Here is a 20,725-nt window from a genome sequence, read left to right on the forward strand (position 1 = left end):
CTGGAGTTCACTCAAACTCATGTCCATCTAGTCGGTTATGTCATCCAGCCATCTCATTCTCTGTGGTCCCCTTCTCCTCCTGCCCTCAGTCCCTCCCAGCATCAGAGTCTTTTCCAGTCAGTCAACTCGTTGCATGAGGTGGCCAGAGTATTGCAGTTTCAGCTTTAGCATCAGTCCTTCCAGTGAACACCCAGGATTGATCTCCTTTAAAATGGACTGATTGGATCTCCTTGCAGCCCAATTAAGTGATGTTAAATCTTAGGTGGCGGCGGGGGAGGATAAGAACAACATGTAACCGATGATTTTGTGGTATTGTTGATATAAATTCAAAATAGCAAAGATGTAAAATTTATCTTTTCTTGTGTGCTTGCACTGATATTGTGCCTGACCTTTTTTCCCAGGAGGACTGTGTGGTGGTCTAGATATATTTCAAAATAAGTTATGTGAGGGATCAAGTATCATAATAACTATAATTACTTCAATTCCTCTTAAAGTCTAGTTTTTTGTGTTTAAAAATTATATTTGTAAAAAAATTAATAGAAATAAGCAAAAAATATCCTTCCATTCATTCATTATATGTTGCTTAAGGCACTTTTCAGCTGTATCTCTATTGGTTTATAATATTTGGTTCACAGAGCAACAGTGAACTTGTATTAATTATTCCAAAAAATCAGTGATTGGAGAATAGAGAAAATATCTTACCAAGAACATGCACAGTGGCCTAATAACTCTAAAGTTCATGCTATATGGTACTGTTTAAATGAAAACATGTATTTGGTAGGATATTATGAAAAGGTTGCCATGAAGGAACCACACAAAAATAGTAGCTAGGAGAAAAAGTCCCCAAACTGAGTAATTCATCTGTTAAAAATAAGGACACAGAAAATACAATTCTGGACATAGTCATAGTTCTCAGGGCGGTATTTATTATATAATCATAGTCTTAGGATGTTATGGACATTGTGTGTCTAAAGGAAGGCTGCATTTAATTGTTCAAGTAGCTTCACAAATTTTAACATTTTATTTTAAAATAGTTGTTTATTTATCCTCCCATTTGCTTTTAACATCCAGGTGGAAGAAGTTAAATTTCTTTCTTCGTAAATATCTTTGGCTAGTTGCTTTTATTTATTTATTTTTTAATTTATTTTTTTTATTGGAGGCTAAATGCTCAAACTACCGCACAATTGCACTCATCTCACACGCTAGTAAAGTCATGCTCAAAATTCTCCAAGCCAGGCTTCAGCAGTATGTAAACCGTGAACTCCCAGATGTTCAAGCAGGTTTTAGAAAAGGCAGAGGCACCAGAGATCAAATTGCCAACATCCGCTGGATCATGGAGAAAGCAAGAGAGTTTCAGAAAAACATCTATTTCTGCTTCATTGACTATGCCAAAGCCTTTGACTGTGTGGATCACAATAAACTGTGGAACATTCTGAAAGAGATGGGAATCCCAGACCACCTGACCTGCCTCTTGAGAAACCTGTATGCAGGTCAGGAAGCAACAGTTAGAACTGGACATGGAACAACAGACTGGTTCCAAGTAGGAAAAGGTGTACGTCAAGGTTGTATATTGTCACCTTGCTTATTTAACTTATATGCAGAGTACATCATGAGGAACGCTGGGCTGGAAGAAGCACAAGCTGGAATCAAGATTGCTGGGAGAAATATCAATAACCTCAGATATGCAGATGACACTACCCTTATGGCAGAAAGTGAAGAGGAACTCAAAAGCCTCTTAATGAAAGTGAAAGAGGAGAGTGAAAAGGTTGGCTTGAAGCTCAACATTCAGAAAACAAAGATCATGGCATCTGGTCCCATCACTTCATGGGAAATAGATGGAAAAACAGTGGAAACAGTGTCAGACTTTATTTTTTTGGGCTCCAAAATCACTGCAGATGCTGATTGCAGCCATGAAATTAAAAGACGCTTGCTCCTTGGAAGGAAAGTTATGACCAACCTTGATAGTATATTAAAAAGCAGAGACATTACTTTGCCAACAAAGGTCCGTCTAGTCAAGGCAATGGTTTTTCCCGTGGTCATGTATGGATGTGAGAGTTGGACTGTGAAGAAAGCTGATCGCTGAAGAATCGATGCTTTTGAACTGTGGTGTTGGAGAAGACTCTTGAGAGTCCCTTATACTGCAAGGAGATCCAACCAGTCCATTCTAAAGGAGATCAATCCTGGATGTTCATTGGAGGGACTGATGCTAAAGCTGAAACTGCAATACTTTGGCCACCTCATGCGACGAGTTGACTCACTGGAAAAGACTCTGATGCTGGGAAAGGTTGGGGGCGGGAGGAGAAGGGGACGACGGAGAATGAGATGGCTGGATGGCATCACCAACTCTGTGGACATGAGTTTGAGTGTACTCCGGGAGTTGGTGATGGACAGGGAGGCCTGGCGTGCTGTGATTCATGGGGTCGCGGAGAGTTGGACACGACTGAGCGACTGAACTGAACTGAACTGAACTGAATTATTTTACAATATTATATTGGTTGGTTTTGCCATACATTGACATGAATCCGCCCCTGGTGTACATGAGTTCCCCCTCCTGAACCTCCCTCCCACCTCCCTCCTCCCTTTATCCTCCCTCTGGGTCATCCCTGCACACCAGCCCCGAGCATCCTGTAACATGCATCGACCCTGAACTGGTGATTTGTTTCACATATGACAGCATACATGTTTCAATGCCATTCTCCCAAATCATCCCACCCTCACCCTCTCCCACAGAATCCCAAAGACTGTTCTATACATCTGTGTCTCTTTTGCTGTCTCGTATACAGGGTTATCATTTTCATCTTTCTACATTCCATATATATGCGTTAGTATACTGTATTGGTGTTTTTCTTTAATATTATGACTTTTATAAAAGTTATGTGTAAGGAGTCAAAAAGTGAGGCTCAGTTGAAATAATAAAAAATAGAAATAATAGAAAAATAGAAATAGATCAACATATAGCTATTGACCAAAGATGGGCAATTTGCTAGATGAGAAGCCATATTTATATATTTGGTGAATAGACAAGTTTTGTTTTGGGTATTTTGTTTGTTTTTTAATTTTTTTCATTATTATTTTTATTGAAATATAATTGTTTTACAATGTTGTGTTCATTTCTGCTGTATAACAAAGTGAATCAGCTATCTGTACTTATATATCCCCTCCCTCTAGACTTCCCTCCCCCACCCACCCCACCCCTCTAGGTCATCACAGAGCACCGAGCTAATCTCCTGTGCTATACAACAGCTTGCCACTAGCTATCTATTTTACACGTGGTAGTATATATATTGGAGAAGGAAATGGCAGCCCACTCCAGTGTTCTTGCCTGGAGAATCCCAGGGACGGGGGAGCCTGGTGGGCTGCTATCTATGGGGTCGCACAGAGTCGGACATGACTGAAGTGACTTAGCAGCAGCAGCAACAGTGTATATAAACAAGTTTTTAAAAGTGAATTTTGACTTTTATGATACTTGCAAACACTATCCTTTTTAACAATTCTCCCCCATCCCCCATTCTTCATTTTTGCTCAGGAAGAGTAAATTAGTAAATAGACAGTATGAGTAGTATGAGCATCCAAAGGTTCTAGATTTCTTTTTTTTTTTTAATGTTTTACAGTCTTGAGCTCTGTGGATTCTTTTCAAAAGACTAAATCCGAGAGTCCAAACTCACTAAAACCAAGCATACACTATTGATTTTTCTTTTGCTGTTTGTCAGATAGTGGTAATGGGTGCCATCCTAAAGTCATGTGTTTTTGTTTCCCCAAGTTCCACATTTTGTTATTATTGTCTCAGTTATTTTCCAATTCTGCTCCCATTCTACTTGTTTCTGAAACAAAATTCGATGTGGCACAATCCACTAGAAAACTCTATTCCCATTTTCAGATGTTCATTTATAACTTATTTGCAATACTTTCTAGAGTGTCTCTGGATACTATTAATTTGTTCTATGTGTTCATTACTTGCAGGAAACTTTATTAGACTTTTCTGTTGTCTCCCTCTACTTTTTGATGCCATCACCTCAAAGTTCTTTTTCAGACTTTATATCAAAATGCCTGTCACAAACTGGAGGTACAAAAATATTTCTAATTTAAACTAGACATGTTTCCTTTAGCAACATAGCCTGAAAGTCCCTTTGGGAATTCAGACAGACACTTCTCTGCTAATGATGGATGGACCTAACCCACTGTCATTGCTTTTTGTTTATAGCGCTGCTTTTCAAGTGAATAGCTCCTCAATTGGAATCGTGAAAATTGCTTATGCTGAATAGAATTATTTCATTGCCTCCCAGCTGTCTCTAAATAATCTAACAAAATGTATACGGAGTTTTATCTTTTGTGGAAAGCAAGGAAGATTTTGTTTCTTCACTTTCCAAAGGTGTGTACTCAATTTCTTAACATATGTATAAGCCTCTCTCCAATCCTCACTAAACTTTCCTTTTATATCCTTTAGTTGATAGTGGGTGTTACCTACTTGGAACTCCTGTTTCCTTGAATTATTTGACAATTTGTCATTCCTTAAATATGCCTTAATCAAGTACACCTCCAAGTTACTTTTTGTTATTCCTCCTTCAAATAATCATAAATTGATTTAGTCTGAGAAGAAGCATATTTATCTTTTAAGACCTTTCTCAAATGTCCATGGCTTTGAAAGCTTTTTATTCTGTTTAACTGCTGACATACACAAGGAAGTATTTCAATATAGTGTACCAGAAAACAGAAATTAAAACCCAAACTCAACTCTACCATGTACTGGCCTTTGTGAGCTTATAAAATTATGTGTTGTTTACTATCACTAAGCTTCAGTGTCTTCTGCTAGAAAATGGTAGTATTTATAGGCTGCTTACAGTTGAAATGAATAATTGAGGAAGGATTAAAGTCATTCGTACAGTTCTGATAGGCCTTTAATAAATGCTGATGTTAATACCTACATCGATTTATATAGCTATTATCTTCCATGAAGACTAATATGGGAAGGCATATCTCTGCCATTGGAAAGAAAGATCATAAGATAATTTTAAACTGAAAAATCCTATATCCTTCAAAAATCAATTAAGCCCAAATAACATACAGGAGTTGCTTGGTATTCAGTTCACATTAAGTCCCAAATTAAATGTTTTCAGTCCCATTTCTCCAGGGGTAAAAATGCAATAATTGCCAATTACTGCAGACTGCACAAGATATTAGAAGATTATGCTATTTTTTAAGGCATATCTTTTTGTTTCATTTATCAGAAACTTTTATCTTTACATCAGTGATCTGGCTGATATTGTTTAAGTGACCTACTCTGAGGAGAGCCAGAAATCTGAATATACAAATGAAGTATAAAGTCTTGATACCTGATTTGATGTGACTCTGAAAATAAAATTTAAAACAAAGGTTAGAGCTTCCATGCATAACTTAGTAATTTAGCAGTTGTATCGTATACACAAAATGATTAGTGGCATAAGATGAGGCCATTAAGAAGTCATCATGGTTCAATTACTTGTGATTTAGTTGTAATTATTATAGTCTCTTTACAAATGAAGAAAATATAAAAATATACCTTTATATGTGATTTAATTTGAAATTTCATTGTGTCATTTATACTACAGTAAATAGGTTATAGAATTACACTTCATTTATTTCAGATATTATGATTTTTCAGATAAATAAGTAATACCGGAGAGACAGTAGAAATATTTGATTTGTTTAGTGATTTTGCAAAGTCAAATTATCAAAGAAAAGAAGTTTATAAATAAGTAACACAATAGATGTTTTTAAATACCAATTCAAACTAACAGGAATCCAGAGTCTCAACATTAAATAAAATGCATCATTCATAGCACCTGGATGGAGAGGTTTTGTAAGACTAGCTTCAAGTCAGCTATCAATACTTAAACAAATTGACTACTCTTTTTTGGATTTCAATATCCTCATCAATAGAAAGTTATTTTGCAACAGGAGAATGTAGTAGTCTTTCATTTCTCATGTTTGATATAACTAGAATAAGTCTATTTTCAAGATGTAACAGAAAACAACTATCAGAGATTATAAATCAAAACTATATTTATTCACAAATAAAAATCAGAAAAAATAAAAATGTTTCAGTTTAATTCAGGTCACGGCCATGACACAAATTATCTGCTAACTTCCTAAAAGAAGAAATTTACCAGATTCAACCATAATTTTGAAATTTGTTGAAGGTGGTTACTGGGAATAAACCAGACATATGAAACAATAGATTTAGAACAGTGGTTCTCAACTGGGGCTAACCCCATTTCCTCCACCAGGGACATTCAGCAATGCCTTGAAATATTTTGGGGTATCAAAACTGAGTGTGAAAATGCTAATAGAATCTAATTCCTCTAGTGGAATCTAGAGGTCAGGGTACTGCTAAACACTCTAAAAAAGCATGGGACACCCCTGCACTCTGACAAAAATAAAGATTTAAGAAGTCCAAAATATCAATAGTGCCAAGGTGAAAAATTCTGAACTAGATCAAGTCTAAACAAATAGTCTGCAAAAAACAGTTGAGCTTCCTCTCTACCCAGTGCAATGTAATAAAGTCAATCAAGGGCTATAACCATGTAAAACAGCTACATTATTCTGTCCATAGACAGGATGGCTTTCCCTTTATTTAGGCTTTCTTTAATTTCATTAAGTAAAAATTGTGGTTTTCAGAGTACAAGTTTTTACTTACTTGTAAATTTACTCTCAAATATTTCATTCTTTGGATGTATTATAAATTGAATTGTTTTTTAATTTCCTTTTGGATTATTCATTGCTGGTGTATGGAAACACAAGTGAATTTTTGTGTCTTGGACCCTGCAACTTTGCTGAATTTGTTTATTAGCTCTAGTATCTTTCTTTGTGGATTCTTTTGGATTTACTATATATATATATGTAGGAATGTGTGATCTGTGGTTAGAGAGTGTTATTGATTCATTTCCAAATTGGATATATTTTATTTGCTTTAAATTGTATTCGTATTCCTAAAAGGCAGAATTTAGAAATGGGAAAAGTAGTAGAGCAAAAACATGAAGAAGACAGAGCACACTGCAGAAAAACAACTGTAACATGAAGACATGAAAACATGAGACCTTTATAATTTTTAAAGTTCAAAATCTATGAGATTTCCCTCCCTCTCTCAGTTCTGTGAACTTCACTTCTACTGACTGCTCCTCTAATTGCTGGGAATTAAAAAAAAAAAAAAAACCCTCTCTATGATGAAAACACTAATAAAACACAAGCCAGCCTTTTGTCTGCAGCTGATTTTAATTTGTGTAGGCAGTTCATCGCTTAAGCAGCAGGATGAAAGCATAGAGATAGTGAAGTAGAATTAATACATTTGAAAGAATGAATCAAATACCTCCAAAACAAAGTCCAACAGTATAAATCTTTGTTTATAGTTTTATGATTGGTAGTTTTATGACTGTCAAATAGATTCATATAAAATATCAATTTAATCTTTTTCTTCCATCTTTTTCACTGATCAGAGCCTAATATGAAATTGTTTAATTATGTTCCTCAAGGAATAATAGCAAGTCTTAGCTGTGATTAAAATACATGATGTCCATTCCAAGAACCAAAAACTATAAACTTATGAAAAGACTACAGGGCTGTGGATTCAAAAAATTCTAATTCTGACTCTTACTGTAATGCCTTGTACAATTAATTTAACCCATTAACCCCCAAATATTTCTTTTGCAGTCCCTGCCCTTTTTGAAGATATCACTGGTCCACAGTCATCTGGAAAACATGAGGGCAATACAGTAATATTTTCATAAACTAAAATATGTGGTGATATTTTTCTTTCTAATATTTGTTTAATCTTCCACACATATCACAGTAGAACTTCTTTAATTTTTTTTTAAACTTTTATATTGGAACAGAGTTGATTAACTACCTTGTGTTAGTTTCACCCATACAGAAAACTGATTGTTATACATTTACATGTATCTATTTTTTTTTCCAATTCTTTTCCCATTTAGGTTATTACAAAGCATTGAGCAGAGTTCCCTGTGCTAGACAGGTCTTCGTTGGTTATCTGCTTTAATCTCATATTTGCTTTGAGTGAGCCTCTGATAAAATATAAATGATGATAATAGCTGGTAGGATTTTTTGCTATTAATGTGCCTTCTTGATAAAATACTCTATAATAACGTGTGTGCTCACAGCATATTTGCATATGCTCCCAATATTTTTTGCCAGTCACCCATTTACTGCCAAATATCCCATTCATCTTCACAGCTGCTACATAGCTACATTTTCTAGGGTACTGGGAATGATCCGCAAGAATAACTCATCAGTTTCTCTCTCCATATGTGTCTGTGGAATTTTTCCCTGTTTCACAGTGACAACTCCTCCTGGGATTGAAACTACCTAAATATGGAAATCATATCAGACTACAGCATATCCAAGTTTTGAAATATCTTGACACAGGGGTTTGATCTTATTTATTTGTTCCCCATAGTACAAGTGAAGTCCTAAAGTAAACAAGGTGTAGAATGTCTAAAAATTGTATCATACTTTTATCCGTCAAACTCAAGTTATGGAAGACTTTTTAAATACTTTTTTTCAGGAGAAAGTTGTTTCATTTGCTATCTAACTAGGTGTGGGAAAGTCGCTCAGTTGTGTCTAACTCTTTGCTACCCCATGGACTAGACAGTCCATGGGATTCTCTAGGCCAGAATACTGGAGTGGGTAGCCTTTTCCTTCTCCAGGGGATCTTCCCAACCCAGCGATCGAACCCAGGTCTCCCACATTGCAGGTAGATTCTTTACCACCTGAGCCACAGGAAAGCCCAAGAAGGCTAGAGTGGGTAGCCTATTCCCTCTCCAGGGAATCTTCCCAACCCAGAAATCGAACCAGGATCTCTGGCATTGCAGGCAGATGAATTACCAACTGAGCTATCAGGGAAGCCTATCTAATTAGGCCTATACCTTTAACAGCTACTTCATATTTTCTGAGTCTATGCACATAGGGAAAAACTAGCAAAAGCCACTCCTTACAGAGCAAAGGTATGAGGAGGCTTTGATCATGTATCTCACAAACTCGGAGAATTTCTCCAGGATTGATTACTTCATACATATATTAAACTCATTCATTATTATTACTGGTTGGGGCATAGGCCTGGATTACTGTAATATTGAATGGTTTGCCTTGGAAATGAACAGAAATCATTCTGTCATTTTTAAGATTGCATCCAAGTACTGCATTTCGGACTCTTTTGTTGACCATGATGGCTACTCCATTTCTTCTAAGGGATTCCTGCCCACAGTAGTAGATATAATGGTCATCTGAGTTAAATTCACCCATTCCAGTCCATTTTAGTTCACTGATTCCTAGAATGTCTATGTTCACTCTTGCCATCTCCTGTTTGACCACTTCCAATTTGCCTTGATTCATGGACCTAACATTCCAGGTTCCTATGCAATATTGCTCTTTACAGCATCGGACCTTTTTTCTATCACCAGTCACATCCACAACTGGGTATTTGTTTTGCTTTGGCTCCATCCCTTCATTCCTCCTAGAGTTATTTCTCCACTGATCTCCAATAGCATACTGGGTACCTACCAACCTGGGGAATTCCTCTTTCAGTATCCTATCATTTTGCCCTTTGATACTGTTCATGGGGTTCTCAACGCAAGTATACTGAAGTGTTTTGCCATTCCCTTCTCCAGTAGACCACATTCGGCTGTGGTCCATGTGATCAATTCGACTAGTTTTCTGTGATTATGATTTCAGTGTGTCTGCCCTCTGATGCCCCCTCGCAATACCTACCGTCTTATTTGGGTTTCTCTTACCTTGGGTGTGGGATATCTCTTCACAGCTGCTCCAGCAAAGCGCAGCCTCTGCACCTTACCTTGGACAAGGGTATCTCCTCAAGGCCGCCCCTCCTGACTTGAACGTGGAGTAGCTCCTCTCGGCCTTCCTGCACCCGCACAGCCACCGCCTCTTGGACGTGGGGTAGCTCCTCTCGGCCGCGCTTTTATGCATGGTCGGTTCGCCGGGGCTGGCGTCTCTCGCGTGTGTGCACCAGTAACACTGAAGAAGCCGAAGTTGAACGGTTCTATGAAGACCTACAAGACCTTTTAGAACACCCAAAAAAGATGTCCTTTTCATTATAGGGGACTGGAATGCAAAAGTAGGAAGTCAAGAAACACCTGGAGTAACAGGCAAATTTGGATTGGAGCACGGAATGAAGCAGGGCAAAGTTTTGCCAAGAGAATGCACTTGTCATAGCAAACACCCTCTTCCAACAACACAAGACAAGACTCTACACATGGACATCACCAGATGGTCAACACCGAAATCAGATTGATTATATTCTTTGCAGCAAAAGATGAAGAAGCTCTATACAGTTAGCAAAAACAAGACCAGGAGCTGATTGTGGCTCAGATCATGAACTCCTTATTGCCAAATTCAGACTAAAATTGAGGAAAGTAGGGAAAACCACTAGACCATTCAGATATGACCTAAATCAAATACCTTATGATTATACAGTGGAAGTGAGAAATAGATTTCAGTGACTAGATGTGATAGATAGAGTGCCTGATGAACTCTGGACGGAGGTTCATGACATTGTACAGGAGACAGGGACCAAGACCATCCCCATGGAAAAGAAATGCAAAAAAGCAAAATGGCTGTCTGAGGAGGCCTTACAAATAGCTGTGAAAAGAAGAGAAGCGAAAAGCAAAGGAAAAAAGGAAAGATATAAGCATCTGAATGCAGAGCTCCAAAGAATAGCAAGGAGAGATAAGAAAGCCTTCCTCAGTGATCAATGCAAAGAAATAGAGGAAAACAACAGAATAGGAAAAACAAGAGATCTCTTCAAGAAAATTAGAGATTCCAAGGGAACATTACATGCAAAAATGGGCTCAATAAAGGACAGAAATGGTATGGGCCTAACAGAAGCAGAAGATATTAAGAAGAGGTGGCAAGAATACACAGAAGAACTGTACAGAAAAGATCTTCACGACCAAGATAATCACGATAACGTGATCACTGACCTAGAGCCAGACATCTTGGAATGTGAAGTCAAGTGGGCCTTAGAAAGCATCATTCCGAACAAAGCTAGTGGAGGTAATGGAATTCCAGTTGAGCTATTTCAAATCCTGAAAGATGATGCTGTGAAAGTGCTGCACTCAATATGCCAGCAAATTTGGAAAACTCAATAGTGGCCACAGGACTGGAAAAGGTCAGTCTTCGTTCCAATCCCGAAGAAAGGCAATGCCAAAGAATGCTCAAACTACCACACAATTGCACTCATTTCACACGCTAGTAAAGTCATGCTTAAAATTCTCCAAGCCAGGCTTAAGCAATATGTGATCCGTGAACTCCCAGATGTTCAAGCAGATTTTAGAAAAGGCAGAAGCACCAGAGATCAAATGTCAACATCCGCTGGATCATGGAGAAAGCTAGAGAGTTCCAGAAAAACATCTATTTCTGCTTCATTGACTATGCCAAAGCCTTTACTGTGTGGATCACAATAAACTGTGGAAAATTCTGAAAGAGATGGGAATACCAGCCCACCTGACCTCCCTCTTGAGGAACCTGTATGCAGGTCAGGAAGCAACAGTCAGAACTGTACATGGAACAACAGACTGGTTCCAAATAGGAAAAGGAGTACGTCAAGGTTATATATATTGTCACCCTGCTTATTTAACTTTTATGCAGAGTACATCATGAGGAACGCTGGGCTGGAAGAAGCACAAGCTGGAATCAAGATTGCTGGGAGAATTATCAATAACCTCAGATATGCAGATGACATCACCATTATGGCAGAAAGTGAAGAGGAACTCAAAAGCCTCTTGATGAAAGTGAAAAAGGAGAGTGAAAAAGTTGGCTTGAAGCTCAACATTCAGAAAACAAAGATCACAGCATCTGGTCCCATCACTTCATGGGAAATAGATGGGGAAACAGTGGAAACAGTGTCAGACTTTATTTCTTTGGGCTCCAAAATCACTGCGGATGCTGATTGCAGCCATGAAATTAAAAGACGCTTACTCCTTGGAAGGAAAGTTATGACCAACCTTGATAGTATATTAAAAAGCAGAGACATTACTTTACCAACCAAGGTCCGTCTAGTCAAGGCTATGGTTTTCCCAGTGGTCATGTATGGATGTGAGAGTTGGACTGTGAAGAAAGCTGATCGCCGACGAATTGATGCTTTTGAACTGTGGTGCTGGACAAGACTCTTGAGAGTCCCTTGGACTGCAAGGAGATCCAACCAGTCCATTCTAAAGGAGATCGATCCTGGGTGTTCATTGGAAGGACTGATGCTGAGGCTGAAACTCCAATATTTTGGCCACCTCATGCGACATGTTGACTCACTGGAAAAGACTCTGATGCTGGGAGGGATTGGGAGCAGGAGGAGACGGGGACGACAGAGAATGAGATGGCTGGATGGCATCACCGACTCTGTGGACATGAGTTTGAGTGAACTCCGGGAGTTGGTGATGGACAGGGAGGCCTGGTGTTCTGTGATTCATGGGGTCACAAAGAGTCGGACACGACTGAGTGACTGAACTGCACTGATTCTTATTACAGACCATAGTTTGTTCTTATTTGGATTTTCTGTCTTTGCTCATTCCATTCATACTGATGGTCAACAAACAGTTGCTTTCTGTTTCTTTGCAAGATGCTGCCTATCATGCAAATACCCATAATTTCACATCTGATGACAGTTTATCGACCAGCCCCACCGTAGCAGTTACTTCCAATTCACTTTTAAAAGGGGATTATCATTCTATCTGCCATTCACAATCACTGCTATCCTCTGATTTTCCACCTTCAAAAGGTTATCGGTATCTTTCTGATTTTTATCATGCAGCAGTTCCAAAAGCGAATACACAAGTGTATTTTCAGATTTTCCTTTTATTCTTTATTGAGCCCTCAGTACTTCTACATGCTTAACACTAACCACTGTAAATACTTGACAAAACCTAAGAGAGTAGAGTGAGTTTCCAATTGGCCCCAATGGAATGGGCCAGTCTGAACTAAATTCCTAATTTGGGCCCTTTTCTTTGCTGGGTACCTCAAAGGCTCTACTTTTAACCTCTATTTCAGATGGTTTCTCTATACTTTCTCTATCTCTGGACGCAGGTTTTCAAGTACTACAAAGTCCTCTCAAGGGAAGGAGACCTGTTGCTGAATTGAACTGTCTTAGCTGGGTTTCTGCACTCTGACCCAATCTGAATATTTGACTTATATTCCCTCCTAAAGTAAAAAAGAAGTCATAATTCATCAAATTGCAGAAGCTGTTACTTATTACTAAACTTTCAACACTTTAAATCTGGGCTCATCTTTCAACTTACTGAATGATGCCAGAATGTAATTTTGCCATTCAAACCCTTCTTACTGCCAGGTACCTAAATATTTTCTTTTAGCCTATCTCACGACAGAAAAGTTGTTGATGACAAACTGCAGTTGTAATGAAGCAATTACAGTTCAGGCACTCAAAGACAGAGTGTGGTACCCATTGAGGATCTGGTCTTAGACATGTCCCTGAAGCATGAAACTTGAATTTTCTGTAAACATAGCAAATGAAGGACACCACCAGTGGTATCTGGAACATCAGCTGACAGCTGCCACTTTGTGGTCTCAAGGTCACCCTTGTAACTATGCAACCATTTTAGACCCCAATGAATCCTTGCTTAACTAGCACCCTTATTTCAACAGTTCCAATTATAATGCTTCACAAATAACATATAACTATCTGTGGCCTTGCAGTTTTTGCCTTTATAAGCTTCCTCTATTTTGTAGTTCAGAGAAACATGATTCAAGTACTTCAGTCTCTGTCTCCTGGGATAGTCCTAACAAACCCCAAATAAACACCTGTTCATTTCAATCAGGTCTCAGTTTTTCTGAAATTTTGATTAAGACTATCATTGCCTTGAAGTTTTGCTCACTCCTCCCAACCCTCTCACCATATTCTGCAATTTATATCAAATCTTAACTTTTAACAATATGAACTCGTACCCTTTAATGTTGAAAATCAGAGTTTTGGATAAAAGTCTTATAACTAAGCAACTAAACTCAGAGGAATTATAGAAATGTTGGAGGATATTGTTTTATTTTGCTTTGGATGCATGTGTTCGTGCTAAGTCACTTCAGTCTTGTCCAACTCTTTGTGACCTTATGAACCATAGCCCAACAGGTTCCTATAGCCATGGGATTCTCCAGGCAAGAATACTGGAGTGGGTTGCTTTGGATACAATGGGTCAAAGTTCAACCTTTTTTTAGCTTCTGTATTTCCCCAGCTTCCATAAGGTTAATTAGCACGCACACACATGCACACACACACACACACACCACAAACACAATTTTACTTCAAGTGGAGACACAAAATAAGCATTAATATGATTTAACAGATCCTGACTTTGAAAAAACAATTTGTCAAGTTTCAGGGTCAAAGAGATGGTCTAGTTTCCTTGGGCAGTACTAACTCATAGAAGACAGATGTTAACTTTTATGAGTTCTGAAATTTGAACAAAATTCAAATTTATCATTGGCAAGCCTTATGAAATGTTTCTCAGCAGACACTAGGGACACACACACAACAGGCTGACTTAGAGTTTCCAATCCATTCTATTTCATTATGATTTTGTTTTATTGCACTGTTCTCTACTTGGATATTCCATAAACTAAAACATAATCATTTGATTATCATAAAGGGGCTAACTTTTTAATGAAATGTGAATTTGGGAAAATCATGTAACAGTGGAATCTTTTTTTCCTTACCTCTAAGATCAGGTAATGATACTGCCCCTGGATCCAAGGCTGGTAAGAGCAGCTGCAGAGTAAAAGAACAGAATCAAAGCTCACTGCCTCGAACCCCACAAAAGGCCAGCCATCCCTTAAAACTCCTATACTGTTTGGACGGAGAAGAGCTCCAAGATGGAAACAAAGGACCTGATTAGGAGCAACAGACAGGCAGCCATGAAAAGACAACACGCAGAGAAAGCAAAGGTCTGCGGGAGGTTAAAAGACGCAACGTAGATTCCATGTGCTTCTGTTTCAACAAGGCACAAGCATCCAAACCACTCGTGTGGCCACGCCCAGCGTCCCTCCTGTTGCCTCCACGTGGGGCGCTGGTGGCAAATCCCCGCGGTGAGCTGAGATGCTTGCAGACATAGCAGGGTTTTGGCTCTCTTCGGACCCCAGCCCGCTGCGCTGCCTCCAGGTGTTGTGGCAGAGCCCGGGCAGCAGCATGGGAAGCTGCAGAACTGAGAAACCCTGCCCCTGGAGCCAGAGGGCAGAAGGTGAGTGCCACGACTACCTCCCAGTGCCAGCTGATCACGGTCCTTCTCCTGTGGCCATTTGGTTTCGTCCCCATCCTAGGTTTCCCGGACGTGGAAGAAAATGATTTGTTTTATAGTGAAGGTGGCTTTTCTCGAATTTCGGCATCCACGTTTTGATCATCCTTCAAGCCCCATATTCCTGCCTGCTACCGGTGCTGTTTTTCATGATTTTTAATGTTACAGTGGATTAAAATTTAATTCGTGTAATTGGAGTCCACCGTTGGGGTAAATGGAGATACGTGGGGCTTCTGTGAGCAGAGACCATGACCTCTTGTTCCATTTGGGTGGAAAATGACTTTAGAGATCTGGTGAGATTTGGAAGCCAGTGAATTTGAGAAGCCCGTTGGTGTTTTTTGAGTGATGACTCCATGCCTGACACTTCTGGATTCTGCTAAGGGATCCAGAGACTTCTGAATCTTTTTAACTATATGTTTTCTCAATTGAGTAAAAAGACCTGGGAGTGAGGGGAATGGGAAGACCTATAGGTCTTCTCTTTAATGTCAGGAATGTCTAAAATTATTCTACTTGGGCTTCCCTTGTGGCTCAGTTGGTGAAGAATCCGCCTGCAATGTGGGAGACCTGGGTTCAATTCCTGCATTGGGAAGATCCCCTGGAGAAGGGAAAGGCTACCCACTCCAGTATTCTCACCTGGATAATTGCATGGACTGTATAATCCATGGAGTCACAAAGAGTCGGACACAACTGAGCAACTTTCACTTTGGAAGCAAAACACAGAAAATTACTAATGTATGCTTGTGGGGAAAAAAAGTGTTTTGAATTTTAGTACAAGCTGTTTTTGTGCAAAGTTCACAAGAAAGTACCTTTCCTTGGATGCTTACATATTTTAGAATTTAGGCCATTATATTATGTTTTTAAATGCCAGACTTTCTTCTGCATATATTTATAGCAGTTAAACAACAACAACAACACCACTATTTGACTTGGAATATTGTTTTAGATCCAATTAATTATAACTCAATGAAAATTTTCTAGAAATATTACCAAGACACCTACAGTTATCTAACATCCAATACTAAACAAACTGTAGGATATGAAACTTTAGACAAATAAACATCAGTTACATGCTAATTTAATCTACTCTTTTTGGTTTTTGCTGTCATATTAGTTAACAATAGCTGTTTAAATGTAACCAACCTCATGAATAAGCCAGGAGGCATTCTGATCAATAGCTTGGTTACTAGTCTCAATTAATCTGAAAAGAAATATGTTTTGTGTCACAAGGATGCTTTGGGTATGCCAGTCAAGCTATGAGTTAGTATATAAATGTTTATTTCAGCTGAAGTTGCTTGATGGGCATTATTAACTGAATAACATTCTAGAAAAGAAACTGTGAAAAACATTATCATAAAAAATTAAATATTTTACCTTTCAGTATATGTTCTGGTTACTATGGAAACTGGCAGCCAGCCCTGGAAGCAATTAATTTTTCAGAAGCACATTCCAGAGGCTGGTGGTGGTACATTATATTCAACAATCATAGAACTAAGTGTCCTAATATTTGGTTACTAATTTAAAATGATTTTTTAAAAAAAATTACTGCATAGTATACCTCGTCTAAACTATATTGATGTGCTGGGTAGTAATATAATGCAAATCCAACAAGCTAGGTATTTCATTGGGACAACAAACCTTTCCTTAGGAGTAAACAAAAATTAGATAAATTAAGGAAATATTAAGCCTTATGGCCACAAAGAGATGGCCTCCGGTATTACAGATTTCCTCTTATTTGTTAATAATACTAATCAATAACATCATAGGAACTATGATACAATCATTCACATATTGCATCTGTGATTTCTTATGACCTAACAAACTTGTCATATAATTATGAAATAAAGTGATGATGATAATCTTCATTTAGTAAGTAATAAAATACATTAAGGTAGCAAGACTTTTACTCCAAAGTGAAACAGTGTTCAACAACTTATAAGCAGTAAAGTAAGTATGTGTAACTTTTTCAAGGTTATGTTTTATCTGCTGTGAATCCAGTGGTAGAAGTGCATATAAAGGAAGTTGGTCTTTGAGGAAAAAAACACAGAAGCTGTTTATGTGATACACAGTTAAACCCAAAGTATTGGATAAAGCCTAGTAACAGTGTCACGAAGATAAATTCAGTAGGCTTCTTCCTTTCACACCCCCAACTGAGGTGTATTTATTCAAGAATAAAGGGAACATGTTTAATGAACACATTCTATGTGCTTAGCATACTTTCTGACATTTTTAGCTATTTCATTAGATCTGAAAAATGTCTTTAAGGTAGACTTTGAGTGTACTCCGGGAGTTGGTGATGGACAGGGAGGCCTGGCGTGCTGTGATTCATGGGGTCGCGGAGAGTCGGACACGACTAAGCGACTGAACTGAACTGAACTGAACTAATTTCATTTAAATTCAAAATAGAAAATATGTTCATGTAGTTTTTATTATTTTAAGATAATTGGTACTAGAAAGGAAAAAAATAAAAGGAATGAAATACCATAGCAGTTAGCAATAGTAAGCTTGTATTGGAACTTTATATTAAGCATTGAAAAATTAAAAGCACTTATCTGACCTTACATACAATAAACTATAGATTATAACTGTAATTTTACATTGTATTTATTAAACTCTATAATAAAATAGGTTTCATTTATATATTTGGACATAATTGCTTTGAAAAATATTTCATAATAAAGTAAGATATATTTAATACCATATTTGATTGCCAAAAAAGACTCAAAGACTACTTATTTGTAAAAATATCTTAGGAAAGTTTTCAGTTTTTTAAAAGTCTTTCCTTAATCCTATGGTTTTTAAGTAATCCTGTTTTGAAGCACAAAGACTATTGTTATTTTTTTTTATTTTTTCTTTTTTCAAACTTTATCATATCTATGCTGAGACATCCTTATTTAATACCTCTGGGTTTAATTTGAGTAGTTCTTAGCTTAATTTTAATAAAGTTTATCATATTTTGTACTTTTTAGTTCATCGGAAGAAAATTTTTTTGCAAATTATTTAAATGAATTTTTCTGTTGCAAATTACTCAACAGTAATTGAGTTCTTACTACAAATTATGTTTTTGGCACTGTTCTAGGTTTACGAATGAAAACGAACAGACTTCTTTAACCATGTGGAGCATGTATTTTATTTGGGGAAAACAAATTAGAGTTAATCAGTTTATAAAACACCCAGATAATGAGTATTGCTATGCAAAAGTCCTATGGTAATAAAAATTGACTAGGGGTGGGTGGAACTTCTGCTTTAGCTAAGAGGTTTGGAAAAATCTATGGAACTTACACTGAAAAGATGTGAGAGAGTCATTTGAGTATATTGGGAAGATTGTTCTAAATATAGAGACTAGCAAGTACAAAAGTATTGGATGGGAACATGGTCTATGTGTTTGGTAAGCAGGATAAGGACAGCTGTAGGTGGCATGTATGGAAAGAGAGGTTGGAGAAGTAGGCACCTGGTTCAGTAGAATGCTGCTGCTGCTGCTAAGTCACTTCAGTCTTGTCTGACTCTGTGTGACCCCATGGACAGCCCACCAGGCTCCCCCATCCCTGGGATTCTCCAGGCAAGAACACTGGAGTGGGTTGCCATTTCCTTCTCCAATGCATGAAAGTGAAAAGTGAAAATGAAGGCACTCAGTTGTGTCTGACTCTTCGCGACCCCATGGACTGCAGCCTACCAGGCTCCTCCGTCCATGGGATTTTCCAGGCAAGAGTACTGGAGTGGGGTGCCATTGCCTTCTCTGGGTTCAGTAAAATAAGATTGACCATATTAGTGAGTTTGGATTGTATGCTGATTGAAATTTTAAAAGTTTCATATTATATTTATAGGGAAATGGTGGGATCTCTTTTTGAAAGAATTGCATTGGCTTTTAGGTAGGAGAAAAACTTGGTAACAGGGAGGATGATCAGAATGCTATTTTATTAAGTTAGGGGTGAATTTATAGCAAGATGACTAAGGCTTGTAGCAGGATACAAAATATAATTCAGTTATGTTCAGCACATATTTGAAAAGTAGAGCCAATAGGATATAATAATAAACTATAATACAAAATGAGAGAAAGAACCAAGGAATATTCCTACGTTTATGGGAAAAGAAGCTCACTGCCTGATATTTCCATTTACTGAAGTAAGACTTGGTTATAGGTTAAAATCAAGGACTATTATTTCTGTTTGGCAAAGTGAACTTGGATATAAGTACTAGATCTTCATGCAGGAATAGTGTGTAGACAGTTGGCTATAAATGAATGTTAGGGCTATAAGTATGAAGTCAGTCACCAACCTATAGGTGACATTTTAAAACATGTAGATAATGTGAAGAAATGAAAGTAAATGTTTTCAGTGGCTGCTAAAATCATTAGGTGAAGGGTTGATAGAGAAATGTTATAATGGATGCATAAGATCCTAACAGGCTGATCAATTTTAACTGCTTACAGAGATGGACATGTTGTGATTTGAAATGCATAGCAGATGAAAATAAATGACACCACCTGTGAATGGCCCTGTCTAAAAATTTAATGTGAATTTCATATATTTCTAGGTCTAATTAATTTTATAGAAAGCATTGAGATTAAGAGCATGGTGACACTTTTGGGGGTGGAATTAAACAAATAGAGGATGTTGGGAATTCTACTGGATGAAGGACTGGTTTCCTCAAGAAGTGAATTGGGGAAATAAGGGAGAAAAACTGTTATAGTGTAAACAAAAATTTTTAAGTTATGAAAAGATCAACCTATGGGATTTATTAGGATCCCAATTTAAACAAAGGAAATGTAAAAAAGACATTTATAGAAATGGGGTAATCAGGAAGATTTTAACATTTACTGAATGCAATAAATAATTGTTTGGTGATGGGCAAGCAATTACTGCACAAACAAAAGCAGCATTAGCTGCTGCAGTCCGTGGGGTCGCGAAGGACAGGGCTGAGCGACTGAACTGAATTAATTGTTTTATGGCTGTGCTTTAAAAAGTGATGGGTTATTTAAGGGGGAAATGATAGATGCCTTATTTAAATGATTCAGCTTGGGGAGTGTAGATAATATGTATTATAAATAAACCAAGATTTGTTGTTCACTATGCACCTGAGTTATAAAAAAATGAGGTTTATGAATCTTTTATCTATGTTTGAAAATTCCTATATTAAACATGTTTATACCTAAATAAACAAAAGGGTAAATATGTAAAATGTTAAAGAATAAAGCCATGGACAAACTAAGGAGCACATGTACATAAAGCAAAGAGTTGAGAAGAAAACCTTGGAGGAGCTCAACACTTAAGGATTAAATAGAAGAGGGGATCCTGCAAAGAAGAATGAGACAGACTGTTCAAGACAGTTGGAGGAAAGCCAGAAAAATGCTATGTCACAACATTATATATATATATATTTATTATAAGAAAATATAGTAGAGCATTTTGACAGGATGAAGAGAGTCGTTAGGAGTC

General features: G+C 37.6%; 1 pseudogene; it reads right to left on the reverse strand.

The window, feature by feature from the left end:
* LOC129551972 (elongation factor 1-alpha 1-like) overlaps positions 1-15,313 on the reverse strand; it is a 55,434-nt pseudogene extending 40,121 nt beyond the window's left edge.
* Positions 15,314-20,725: the final 5,412 nt, after the last annotated feature.

Source organism: Moschus berezovskii, chromosome 3 (genome assembly GCF_049115385.1).
Source record: "Moschus berezovskii isolate FMDL1 chromosome 3, NW_MosBer_1.0, whole genome shotgun sequence".
Taxonomy (NCBI): domain Eukaryota; kingdom Metazoa; phylum Chordata; class Mammalia; order Artiodactyla; family Moschidae; genus Moschus; species Moschus berezovskii.